Raw genomic sequence first — 12,500 nt, forward strand, 5'->3', positions numbered from 1 at the left:
AGCTACTCGGGGAATCCCTGTTGGTTTCTTTTCCTCCGCTTAGTGATATGCTTAAATTCAGCGGGTTGTCTCGCCTGATCTGAGGTCGACAACGGATACATCGCTTTCGCCCATTCCAGCACGACCGAGTACGACGCCCTGCCACGTCCTTACGGACGAGGCTGGCAGGCGGCACAACGCCTGCGCGCGTGCGTCATACGAGCGGTATGCCGAAAAGGACTCGACACGTTCGAAAACCCAGCGCCAACCGAGTGCGACGCCCTACCACGTCCTTCGCCCAACACGGAGCTACTTATAGACGAGGCTGGCAGGCGGTGAACCGCCTGCGCGCGTGCGGCGCACGAGCAGTTGCGTGGTAAGCGACCGTGTCTGAAGCCCAAACACCACCGAGGCAAAGATCGCCTTAGCAGCGCGCCGCTTCAGCGGGCACCGCAGGGGCGACTAAAACCTGGCGGGAGGCATCGTCTCGTGTAGCGTCGCCCCTGCCCCAACTGGAGTGGCCCAGTCTTTAGGGGACAGAGACTGCGAAGCACTTGGACCGACGGCGGACTACGACGGAACGCTTCAGCTCCGCCAACGGGGCACCCACGCTCTCGAAGGAGACATTTTCCGTTTCGCGGCAATTCTCCGCCGTGCCGTGACTCTTCTCGCTCGCAGACGGCGCTGTCGCGTCGAACCGCTTTCGGGGGCCACCCTTCTCCTCCCCGCTCCTCGCAAGAATCTGCCGATTCCCATTCCTGCGACGAAGCCCGGAAGGGCGCCCACACAGCTGCGGTGACGTGAACGAGCGACCAGCTCTGGAGCTCGACGTACTTCGAAGGCAAACAGCGCAAATTGCGATCGCGCTGGCTTTGCGCACGGCGCGGGAATCGGCCGGCGTTTCATTCCCACGTTTTCCGTGCACGCAAGCGTGCGCTTCCGACTCTCTCGCAAACGTGCGCGCTACATGGCAACAGACGTTCGCGCCTCGTGCTTGGACCGCTCTTTCCCTGCAGGTATCCGACTCCATCCTGCGGCGGTCTTACTAGAGGCGCGCACTCGTCACGCTGCAGTAGTATTGCCTCGTTTCCGTCTTTTCGAAGAATTGGCACAACGGTTTGCCACCGTCTCCCTCTCGTGAGGCCGCTGGCGCGTGGCTTTAGCGCTCAACGTACTGTCCATGATGCCGACGCGGTCAAAACGAGTCGACGGACGCACGTTCCCTGTGCGCCGAAGTCTCTCTTGATATGTGATCCGACCCTCAGACAGACGAAGCCAAGGGAAGACCCAAGGCCGCAATGTGCGTTCAAAGAATCAGTGCTCAGTGTGTCCTGCAATTCACACCAAGTCTCGCAGCTGGCTGCGTTCTTCATCGACCCGAGAACCGAGTGATCCACCGCTTAGAGTCGTGAAAAATAGTTTGTTCAATTCAGTACAGTACAACCAGGGTTTTAGGCACGTGGCGTCTCCCTGTGTGTGGTTTCGAAGAGCGCCTTTCGGCGTGCGCTCCTCCAGTCTCGCTCTTTCGGCGGCCGCGTCTCAGCAGCTGAAAGCCTAATGGCACTCCACTCCTGCTACTCGCGCGTGTGTTTTGCGCCCACGCCTTCCTCGCTTGCCCTCGAGGCACCTTATGCCGTTTGCGCGCACTCGAAGCCGGTTTTACCTGCCAACCATCCACCGGACCCGTGTGTCTCGTGTGCACGTTCACATCGCTCCACTAAAAATTGCAAAGAGCGACAGAGCCATGATTAGGGCTAAGCCGCTGTGGAGTCTTTAACGGCTACACGGCCACGGGCAGGGCTTCACCCCCATCGACGTGCTTCGCTTCAGTCAGCAGTAGGTTCATAGAAGGGCCTCAAACACACACACACTTTCGCATCGGCAGATCGCCGCAGCATAACCGCTGTTGATCCAACAGCCTACTTGAGACGAAAGACAAGAGCCCGGCGCGCGTACTCGCGCAGCTCTCCAAAACCACTCGGCCAGTGCCAGGGACGGCTCCCTGCGCCGGCGCCACAACAAGTCTACTTGAGGCGGAAGACGAAGCCAGCAAGGGCCTGGCCGCAAGTGCGTTCGAAACCGGGACTACAGTCCCTCGTCTGTCCGTACTTCCTCTTTCGACGTGCGGCGCCTTCCCAAAGCGCACAAGTCCGCTAACCGCAGAACGCTTCCGACGTAGCAAAGCCGCGTTTCCTTCGGTACTTCGCAGCAACGCCGCCTTTCCCTCGGCGGCGGGCGAATAGCCTGCAGACGTCGTCGCATTAAACCGCGATCTCGACACCTCGCGCGTCACGAGCAGGAGCCGACCGGCAGCCTCCGGCCCTTTCGGACTCGGTGGCATTTGCCGCGGAGGACGGGAGAGCACTTTAGGCCACGGTTCCTTCCGTACTTGGCAGCCGCACCCTCATACCGACAGTTCCATGACCGACCGAGCGCCACACCGTTCCTTTAGTACTTGGGTGGCAACAAAGTCGGGTCGTTACTCCATACTCGCCGCAGGAAGCGACCGGCAGCCGCCAGCCTTTTCAGACTCGGCAGCGTTTGCCGCGGAGGACGGGAGAGCGCTCGCACCACGGTTCCGTGTGTGTACTAAGCGGCAGCGGCATTAGCTCTCGACCGTCAGTTCCTTGACCGACCGCACGCTTCGCCGTTCCCCTCGTACTGGGCAAAGCAGCAGGTCGGGTCGTCTTACTCCCATTCCGCGCAAGAGCGCCAAAGCGGACAGAAAGCCCACCCAGTGTGCGTTACGCCGTTTCTACCCGCGGGCGCGGCCAAGCCAACCGTCCAAGGTTGCAGCCGGCGTCCACTGGGCGCAACAAATTTGGCACGGGGCGCCCCTCAAAATTCAGGCAGTCCCCGGCATGTTCGGGTATAGCCGTCCCCGCGTCCAAGCGGGGCCAGCGGCGGAAAGCGTCGGGCGCAGCGAGCTGCTTCACCCACACGGGGTAGAAACAATGGCGCTCGCCACCCTTCACAATCCGGTAATGATCCTTCCGCAGGTTCACCTACGGAAACCTTGTTACGACTTTTACTTCCTCTAAATGATCAAGTTTGGTCATCTTTCCAACAGACCGGCGCAACCGAAAGGCCGCGCCGGACATCGGTCCGAAGACCTCACTAAATCATTCAATCGGTAGTAGCGACGGGCGGTGTGTACAAAGGGCAGGGACGTAATCAACGCGAGCTTATGACTCGCGCTTACTGGGAATTCCTCGTTCAAGGGGAACAATTGCAAGCCCCTATCCCAATCACGAAAGAAGTTCCACGGGTTACCCAGTCCTTTCAGACAGGGATAAAGACACGCTGCTTCCTTCAGTGTAGCGCGCGTGCGGCCCCGGACATCTAAGGGCATCACAGACCTGTTATTGCTCTGTTTCGTGCGGCTAGGAGCCGCTTGTCCCTCTAAGAAGGTTGTAAGGTGCTGGGAACCCCGCACCTATTTAATAGGCTAGAGTCTCGTTCGTTATCGGAATTAACCAGACAAATCGCTCCACCAACTAAGAACGGCCATGCACCACCATCCACCGAATCAAGAAAGAGCTCTCAATCTGTCAATCCTCCCAGTGTCCGGGCCGGGTAAGTTTTCCCGTGTTGAGTCAAATTAAGCCGCAGGCTCCACTCCTGGTGGTGCCCTTCCGTCAATTCCTTTAAGTTTCAGCTTTGCAACCATACTTCCCCCGGAACCCAAACACTTTGGTTTCCCGGAAGCTGCCCGCCGAGTCATTTGAGTAACTCAGGCGGATCGCTGGTTGGCATCGTTTATGGTCAGAACTAGGGCGGTATCTGATCGCCTTCGAACCTCTGACTTTCGTTCTTGATCAAAGAAAACATTCTTGGCAAATGCTTTCGCAGTAGTTCGTCTTGCGACGGTCCAAGAATTTCACCTCTAGCGCCGCAATACGAATGCCCCCGTCTGTCCCTCTTAATCATTACCTCGTATTCCAAAAACCAACAGAACAGAAACGAGGTCTTGTTCTATTATTCCATGCAAGTTTATTCAGGCGACTCGCCTGCGTTGAGCACTCTAATTTTTTCAAAGTAAAAGCACCGGCCTTCTCGAGGCACACAATGAAGTGCACCAAGAAAGGACCGGCATGATGTTCAGTCCGAGCCGTCGCATCGGGTAGATGCACTACTCGTCTGGAACTGAGATCCAACTACGAGCTTTTTAACCGCAGCAGCTTTAGTATACGCTATTGGAGCTGGAATTACCGCGGCTGCTGGCACCAGACTTGCCCTCCAATTGATCCTCGTTAAAGGATTTAGAGTGTACTCATTTCAATTACGGGGCCTCAAAAGAGTCCCGTATTGTTATTTTTCGTCACTACCTCCCCGTGCCGGGAGTGGGTAATTTGCGCGCCTGCTGCCTTCCTTGGATGTGGTAGCCGTTTCTCAGGCTCCCTCTCCGGAATCGAACCCTGATTCTCCGTTACCCGTAACAACCATGGTAAGCAAGTAACCTACCATCGAAAGTTGATAAGGCAGACACTTGAAAGAAACGTCGCCGGCTCGTGGCCATGCGATCAGCACAAAGTTATCCAGAGTCACCACACAATACGGGCCGAAACCCGATCGATCTTGGTCTAATAAAAGCACCCGTCGCCCAAAGGGCTTCAGGCTCACTGCATGTATTAGCTCTAGAATTGCCACAGTTATCCAAGTAGGAAGAAACGATCTAAGGAACCATAACTGATTTAATGAGCCATTCGCGGTTTCGCCTTATTTCGGCATGTACTTAGACATGCATGGCTTAATCTTTGAGACAAGCATATGATTACTGGCAGGATCAACCAGGTAATCGTTCAACTGCGCGTCCAGCCTTTCAAGCAGGCCGGACGCCGTTTTTGCGATGCCGAGGCCACCTTCAGGCGCCCCAACACGCTTCGTTCTCGCAAAGGGTAGCACTTTGCACAGTCCGAGACGACGGCGTTCGAGCTCGCTACGGCGCCCTCCCCGCAGGGCCGGGTATCGCCACGCGGCAAGAAGCACGCAACATTCTCGATAGACCGGTTGTGTCGACTCGATCGCGGCTTGCGGTTTCTCTCGAGCCCGCAGCACTGGTGGACCGACCGACACTTGCAACGTAGCCGAGACGGCAAAGCCGCTAGGCGACGGGTCACGCCCGCGCCTTCGGCGCTTTCGTATTTGATTCGTCCGAGGACGATGCGGAACACACTTCGATATCGTGGAAAAAGCGTCGTCCGACAACCAGCCCCTAACGCATCAAGCGGATGAGGCTGCAGACGTCAGCTGTGGGATCCACGGGAGCGATACCGGGGACACGCTTGACGGGCACGAAGCCCGCCGCATATCAAACACCCAGGTCGCTTTGGGGGCGACTGCTCTCTGGGACCCCCATATAATAGCAGCGATAAGTACCCAGACCTCCATGGGGCCGTACTCGTGCCACTTTCGACGAGCGTTTGGCGAAAATCGTGCCGCCTCGTAACGCCGCGAGCAAGATTGAAAGCTTACGTCGGCAGCACAATGCCGAAGTCGTGAAAGCGCAGCGCGTCTACCGAATGCGCGAACGGCAATTTCTCGCTAATGGCCAGTACGGTTTCCTGCACAATTGCCTTTCTGTCGCCCTACGGGGCCCCCGGCCGATCGATTCGAGGCACGCTAGCACGGCCCCTTCGCCATTTCCGAGCACGAGTGCGAACAGTGCGGGCGGCGTGCTCGACGCCCCGGCTGACGTCGTTTCGGACTTTGTCTCTTCGCGTGCTCGCGGCAACGCCGCGGCCAACGACGACGTCTGCGCGGTTCTTTGCCGGTTCCCGGCGTGCTATAGTGCAGCCCTCTGCAGGGTGACACCGGCTCCGTCGTGGCCGTGCGGCGGCTTGTACGCAAAAGTTGCGTCAAAGGCGTCGCGCTCAGCGCCGCCCCGGCACACGCGGTTTCGGACTTTGTCTCTTCCAGCGCTCGCGTAGTCGTGGGCACGATTGTCGACTTCGGAACGGTGCGCGGACACCGCCACGAGCACGCGCAAGACGAAAATCGCACTACGGTACAATGTCGGCCGGGGCCCTACGGCCCCTTACAGTAGCAGCGATAAGTGCCCAGACCTCCATGGGGCCGTACTCGTGCGACGCGGCGGCGTACTGCGCCGAGCCGAGCGCCAATATTTGGCTTTTGCAGGGCGGATTCGAGCTCTGGCGATTGCCGCGGTACCGCCGCTCACCGATTCAAGGCACGCTAGCGCGGCCCCTTCGCCATTTCCGAGCACGCGTGCGAACAGTGCGGGCGGCGTGCTCGACGCCCCGGCTGACGTCGTTTCGGACTTTGTCTCTTCGCGTGCTCGCGGCAACGCCGCGGCCAACGACGACGTCTGCGCGGTTCTTTGCCGGTTCCCGGCGTGCTATAGTGCAGCCCTCTGCAGGGTGACACCGGCTCCGTCGTGGCCGTGCGGCGGCTTGTACGCAAAAGTTGCGTCAAAGGCGTCGCGCTCGCGCCGCCCCGGCACACGCGGTTTCGGACTTTGTCTCTTCCAGCGCTCGCGTAGTCGTGGGCACGATTGTCGACGTCGGAACGGTGCGCGGACTACGCCACGAGCACGCGCAAGCCGAAAATCGCACTACGGTACAATGTCGGCCGGGGCCGTACGGCCCCTTACAGTAGCAGCGATAAGTGCCCAGACCTCCATGGGGCCGTACTCGTGCGACGCGGCCGCGTACTGCGCCGAGCCGAGCGCCAATATTTGGCTTTTGCAGGGCGGATTCGAGCTCTGGCGATCGCCGCGGTACCGCCGCTCACCGATTCAAGGCACGCTAGCGCGGCCCCTTCGCCATTTCCGAGCACGCGTGCGAACAGTGCGGGCGGCGTGCTCGACGCCCCGGCTGACGTCGTTTCGGACTTTGTCTCTTCGCGTGCTCGCGGCAACGCCGCGGCCAACGACGACGTCTGCGCGGTTCTTTGCCGGTTCCCGGCGTGCTATAGTGCAGCCCTCTGCAGGGTGACACCGGCTCCGTCGTGGCCGTGCGGCGGCTTGTACGCAAAAGTTGCGTCAAAGGCGTCGCGCTCGCGCCGCCCCGGCACACGCGGTTTCGGACTTTGTCTCTTCCAGCGCTCGCAACCATGTCGGGGCCGACGCCGACGACTGCGTGGTGTTTCAACGATTGCCGGCGTGACACAATGCAGCTGCGTGCGGGATGCCAGCGATTCCGTCGTGTCCGTGCGGCGGCTTGTACGCAAAAGTTGCGTCAAAGGCGTCGCGCTCGCGCCGCCCCGGCACACGCGGTTTCGGACTTTGTCTCTTCCAGCGCTCGCGTAGTCGTGGGCACGATTGTCGACGTCGGAACGGTGCGCGGACTACGCCACGAGCACGCGCAAGCCGAAAATCGCACTACGGTACAATGTCGGCCGGGGCCGTACGGCCCCTTACAGTAGCAGCGATAAGTGCCCAGACCTCCATGGGGCCGTACTCGTGCGACGCGGCGGCGTACTGCGCCGAGCCGAGCGCCAATATTTGGCTTTTGCAGGGCGGATTCGAGCTCTGGCGATCGCCGCGGTACCGCCGCTCACCGATTCAAGGCACGCTAGCGCGGCCCCTTCGCCATTTCCGAGCACGCGTGCGAACAGTGCGGGCGGCGTGCTCGACGCCCCGGCTGACGTCGTTTCGGACTTTGTCTCTTCGCGTGCTCGCGGCAACGCCGCGGCCAACGACGACGTCTGCGCGGTTCTTTGCCGGTTCCCGGCGTGCTATAGTGCAGCCCTCTGCAGGGTGACACCGGCTCCGTCGTGGCCGTGCGGCGGCTTGTACGCAAAAGTTGCGTCAAAGGCGTCGCGCTCGCGCCGCCCCGGCACACGCGGTTTCGGACTTTGTCTCTTCCAGCGCTCGCGTAGTCGTGGGCACGATTGTCGACTTCGGAACGGTGCGCGGACACCGCCACGAGCACGCGCAAGACGAAAATCGCACTACGGTACAATGTCGGCCGGGGCCGTACGGCCCCTTACAGTAGCAGCGATAAGTGCCCAGACCTCCATGGGGCCGTACTCGTGCGACGCGGCGGCGTACTGCGCCGAGCCGAGCGCCTATATTTGGCTTTTGCAGGGCGGATTCGAGCTCTGGCGATTGCCGCGGTACCGCCGCTCACCGATTCAAGGCACGCTAGCGCGGCCCCTTCGCCATTTCCGAGCACGCGTGCGAACAGTGCGGGCGGCGTGCTCGACGCCCCGGCTGACGTCGTTTCGGACTTTGTCTCTTCGCGTGCTCGCGGCAACGCCGCGGCCAACGACGACGTCTGCGCGGTTCTTTGCCGGTTCCCGGCGTGCTATAGTGCAGCCCTCTGCAGGGTGACACCGGCTCCGTCGTGTCCGTGCGGCGGCTTGTACGCAAAAGTTGCGTCAAAGGCGTCGCGCTCGCGCCGCCCCGGCACACGCGGTTTCGGACTTTGTCTCTTCCAGCGCTCGCAACCATGTCGGGGCCGACGCCGACGACTGCGTGGTGTTTCAACGATTGCCGGCGTGACACAATGCAGCTGCGTGCGGGATGCCAGCGATTCCGTCGTGGCGGTGCGGCGGCTTGTACGCAAAAGTTGCGTCAAAGGCGTCGCGCTCGCACCGCCCCGGCACACGTGGTTTCGGACTTTGTCTCTTCGAGCGCTCGCAGCGATGTCGAGGCGATCGCTTACGTCTGCACGGTTTCCGGTGTGCTACAATGCAGCAGTCTGCCGCACTACACCTCTTGGTTGCCGAGGCCAGCACGGCAATTTACTGAAGCGAGCGCATTGCGCCCAGGCGGCAGCGGACTTTGTGCTTTCGGGAGTGCTCTTGCTGTAAAATTTGAACGGCTGCAGCTGCGCGAAGCAAGTGTACCTATTTTCACTCTCTCTCTGTCTGCCTTTGAGGCGACTGTAATTTCACTTTAAACGCAACTGGAGGCGGGAGCAACCTGATGAGAGTAGGTGGACTTCGGTACATGTTGTAATTTAGAAATTGCTTTCAAGCTTTGAGGACATACACCTTCGCGCCATCTGCTTTCCCCGTCTCTTTGGCACTTTATAGTATGTGCTGCATGCTCTGCATTCCAAAGAAACACGCCTGTGTCTCTCCCTCTCTCACGTTCTTCTTCTTTTTGTAGCTGCTGTTGTAGAAGATGCTATGCTCTTTAATCGCTGTAACATAGAGTGCTTGCACAAGCCAACAACTGTTGCGCGTTTTTTTTTTTTTTTTTTCTCTTCCCAAGACGTTTCTGCCATTATTCACTAACTCTCGTTCTTAGTATGCAATGGAGCGTTAGCTCGCGCCATCTACCTTTCTTTCTGTATTGCAAAGTCCGCAGGTTTTCCTAGTTCCGTACACAGATGGCGCTAATGCGTTTTGGCGCCAGGTTCGAACGACCTCGCTGTACTCGTGTTTCCCATTTGAATGTTTCAAAGGGGTTTGCGACAGGGGGTGGTTCTTGTGCAAGGCTGAGCTTTCCAGCTGCGTTTAAGCTATGCTAGCATGTGTGCGTATATATATATATATATATATATAAATACACAAACACACACACACACACACACACACACACATGCATATATACATACACACACACGGTAATGGTAAAGATGATGAGGTAGCACTTTTTTTTTTTTTTTTACAATGCCTGTGTTTCAGATGGCGATCTTTCTCCCCTCTATGTTTCCGGTGGGAAGGAGTGTGCAGCGTTTTCTATATTTATTTTGTCATTCACTTCTATGTTGCTCGTCTTCGTACATGGGGCATGCTACCTAATTCTACCGGTCGAATCGACACGTTGCGATCCGTCCCGGCCTGTGCCGTATCAAAATTTTCAGTGGGCCTTGCGGTAAATAAAAAGAAATGAAGGAAATGCGCGTAGTATATTACAATTGCACACGGGCTTGAAACGAAGCCCTCAAGGAAGGTCACCTTGAGCGGTCGCATTCAGACGGAAGTAAGCATTCCCCTGGCGCGTTTTTTTCCGCTCGCCTGTTCCGTTTTCTACGAGGTTGCCTTGGTTGGTTTCGCGTTACAAGCAAGCTTGCACTCGGGTCTCGTTTCTACGCGACAGCGTTTCGTTAACAGCGAAAGACTGAGGCGTTGCGAGTTCATCCGTGAGATAGGGAGCGTTGAGTCTGTACACAGGCTGAATTTTATAATATTGCCCACGCTGTTGCTGAGGTTACCCATGTCGGCAGGGCGCCCACAAGGCAGTAGTACAATGAAGTGAAGTGAAGGACATCGCTTCTCGGCCTTTTGGCTAAGATCAAAGTGTAGTATCTGTTCTTATCAGCTTAATATCTGATACGGGTTCTATATGGACCCACGATATTAAACCTATTTTTGGAAGTTGGCGGAGTGCTTGAAGCCTGCTTCACCTCCGCCGCAGGTCGGCCCGGTATTGCACTACCTCCGGGATCGGCCCCGCTCACTTAGGTGAGACTTCATTCAATCAAAATGAAGAGCACAAGCTCAACGCGAGCAGTGACTTGACACGCACCATTCCTATACTACACGCAACGATGCCGGTTCGCGGACCACGAGAGTAATTAAACTGCCACTCCATCTGTGTGTAGCGTCGCACTTGTTGCGTCGCAAATGGGACAGCCGCTCCAGCAAATTTCTAGTTATGGGCTTCGAGAAAAATTAATGAAAGCAAAAGAAAGAACCAGAATTCCTATTTGTCCGATGTCTCTGAATGATTGTCTCCTGTAAAGAGCCACTTGGGGGGATGGGGGGTAGGATTAGCCGTGGGGTTCGCAATCAATATGAATCCCACTCAAAGCCAACACTGGATTTTGGAGTTCACTATCGCTTGGATCCGTAAACCACCGCGGCCACGCAAGCTCGCCCTGCCGCCGAAATCCGCTGCCCAAGTGGAAGAAAGATTCCCTATGAAAGAAAAATAGAGTGCCCGATTTCTGGCAACTACTGTGCAGCCTTTGTGTACACATTTTCGCAGCAGTGGGACCGAGCGCCTCGAAAACAAACTTGTCGTATGCCCAAATGTGGCGAAATATATTCAAGGGTTAAAAGGTGCCTCATCTTTCTAACCTGTATGTTACGAAGACCTGTTGCTACCTTTTCATCATGAACATCATCATCATCATCCTGGCTACGCCCACTGCAGGGCAAAGGCATCTGCCATGATCCTCCAAGTACCCCGGTCAGGTGCCGATTGTCGCCATGTAGTCCCTAATCTAATCTGCCCTCCTAACTTTCTGCCACCCCCTGCTACGCTTCCCTCCTCTTGGAATTCAGTCTGTAACCCTTAATGGCCACCGGTTATCTTCCCCCCAGATTGCATGCCCTGCGCATGCCCATTTGTTTTTCCTGGTTTAAACTTTGGTGTCATTAACGAGCGTTTCTTCTCGCACACCCCAATCTGCTCTATTCCGATCCCCCCGTGACGCCACACCCATCATCCTTCTTTCCAGAGCCCGTTGCGTCGCCCTCAGTTACCCTTCGGTAATCCTCAAAGCTTTTTGTTGGGGCACTCGTGGCATCTTTCTCGTTTAATGAAGTCAAATTTTTTTCAGTTTTGGGGGAAAACTCAATGAGCTAGGCGCGATTGTGTCCCTGGCGCCGCTCTCAACAAGATGGCGGCGCCCATGCTTTTTGCCTGCAGGTTCGGCCCTACGCAGAACACGCCTGCCGGGCAGTGTAGCCACGTTGAAGGGGCAAAGCGTAGTGCAGTGAAGCGCTTGCTCGGGCGAAAAACGCAAATATGAGCCAAACAGGAATTTCCATTATTGGAAATTCCAGTTCAGTTTGCGCATTGCGTTCGCCTAAGGTAAAGAACACAAATGCGAGTGCCACAGCAGTCAAGTCAAAGCTTAGGATTGCGTATCATTTTTTTTTTTTTTTTTCTTTTCGTGCCTTTTACTCCTGGCCTGCGTGGCCCTAGCGCGCATGCACACGAAAGTAATGAAATGCTGAAAACACGAAATAATGCGGTGCGGCTGTATCATATCTATTTTGTGCGCTTTGTTCTTTGTGGACTACAGCGGTGTGCGTCATGAGAAAGTTTCGGTGCCCTTCTTGGGTGACCAGTGAAGCTATATTTAAAACCACATTGATTTGTACGGTTATTGCTACAAACTGCGTGTGGGTGTTTTTCTTTTTCGCTGCCAACGATGGGTTATCGCAACCGCGATCGGTTCTGCTGCTACGCTAGACGCGTGCTTGCCAACGGTTGGCTCTATACGCGACCCGCGACGCGTGGTCGGCACATTCAAGCAGTCAATTGCAAACCGTTCCAAGAAAAAGGATGTACTCCACTTGCCACCTAGTTCGACGATTGTACTTTCTGACCCTCGAGGAAGCGCCGCCTTCCCACGTTTTCTATAATACGATAAGATTCAGAGCGACCGCGACCACTTGTCTTTGTCAATATCTCGGAAACGCTTTCTTTGTTTTCTTTTTTTTTTTTTAAATCCAGATACTCAGACGCGCCCGTGTTCACGCGCACTTGTTCTCTCCGATAAGCAGGGAAGCTCGGTTGGGGTGGTGTCGGGCCTTGCGCATGCGCTGCTGAGCTCGTCGCTTCGCCGGCCGGTCGATGCTGGCGCGGTACT

General features: G+C 56.8%; 4 non-coding genes across 4 annotated transcripts in view; 1 reads left to right on the plus strand and 3 right to left on the minus strand.

The window, feature by feature from the left end:
- The window catches only part of LOC140214495 (large subunit ribosomal RNA), a 3,959-nt gene extending 3,871 nt beyond the window's left edge, over window positions 1–88 (minus strand). The window contains exon 1 of the ribosomal RNA XR_011891426.1: window positions 1–88. This exon is cut by the window's left edge and continues 3,871 nt beyond it. This is a non-coding gene — a ribosomal RNA (large subunit ribosomal RNA).
- A 1,146-nt stretch (window positions 89–1,234) lies between these two features.
- Window positions 1,235–1,387, minus strand: LOC126524982 (5.8S ribosomal RNA). The gene has a single exon (XR_007598096.1). It is a non-coding gene; the product is annotated as a 5.8S ribosomal RNA (ribosomal RNA).
- Window positions 1,388–2,961: 1,574 nt separating this feature from the next.
- Window positions 2,962–4,776, minus strand: LOC126524960 (small subunit ribosomal RNA). The gene has a single exon (XR_007598095.2). It is a non-coding gene; the product is annotated as a small subunit ribosomal RNA (ribosomal RNA).
- A 5,387-nt stretch (window positions 4,777–10,163) lies between these two features.
- Window positions 10,164–10,355, plus strand: LOC126524990 (U2 spliceosomal RNA). The gene has a single exon (XR_007598097.1). It is a non-coding gene; the product is annotated as a U2 spliceosomal RNA (small nuclear RNA).
- Window positions 10,356–12,500: the final 2,145 nt, after the last annotated feature.

Source organism: Dermacentor andersoni, unplaced genomic scaffold, assembly GCF_023375885.2.
Source record: "Dermacentor andersoni unplaced genomic scaffold, qqDerAnde1_hic_scaffold ctg00000306.1, whole genome shotgun sequence".
NCBI lineage: Eukaryota > Metazoa > Arthropoda > Arachnida > Ixodida > Ixodidae > Dermacentor > Dermacentor andersoni.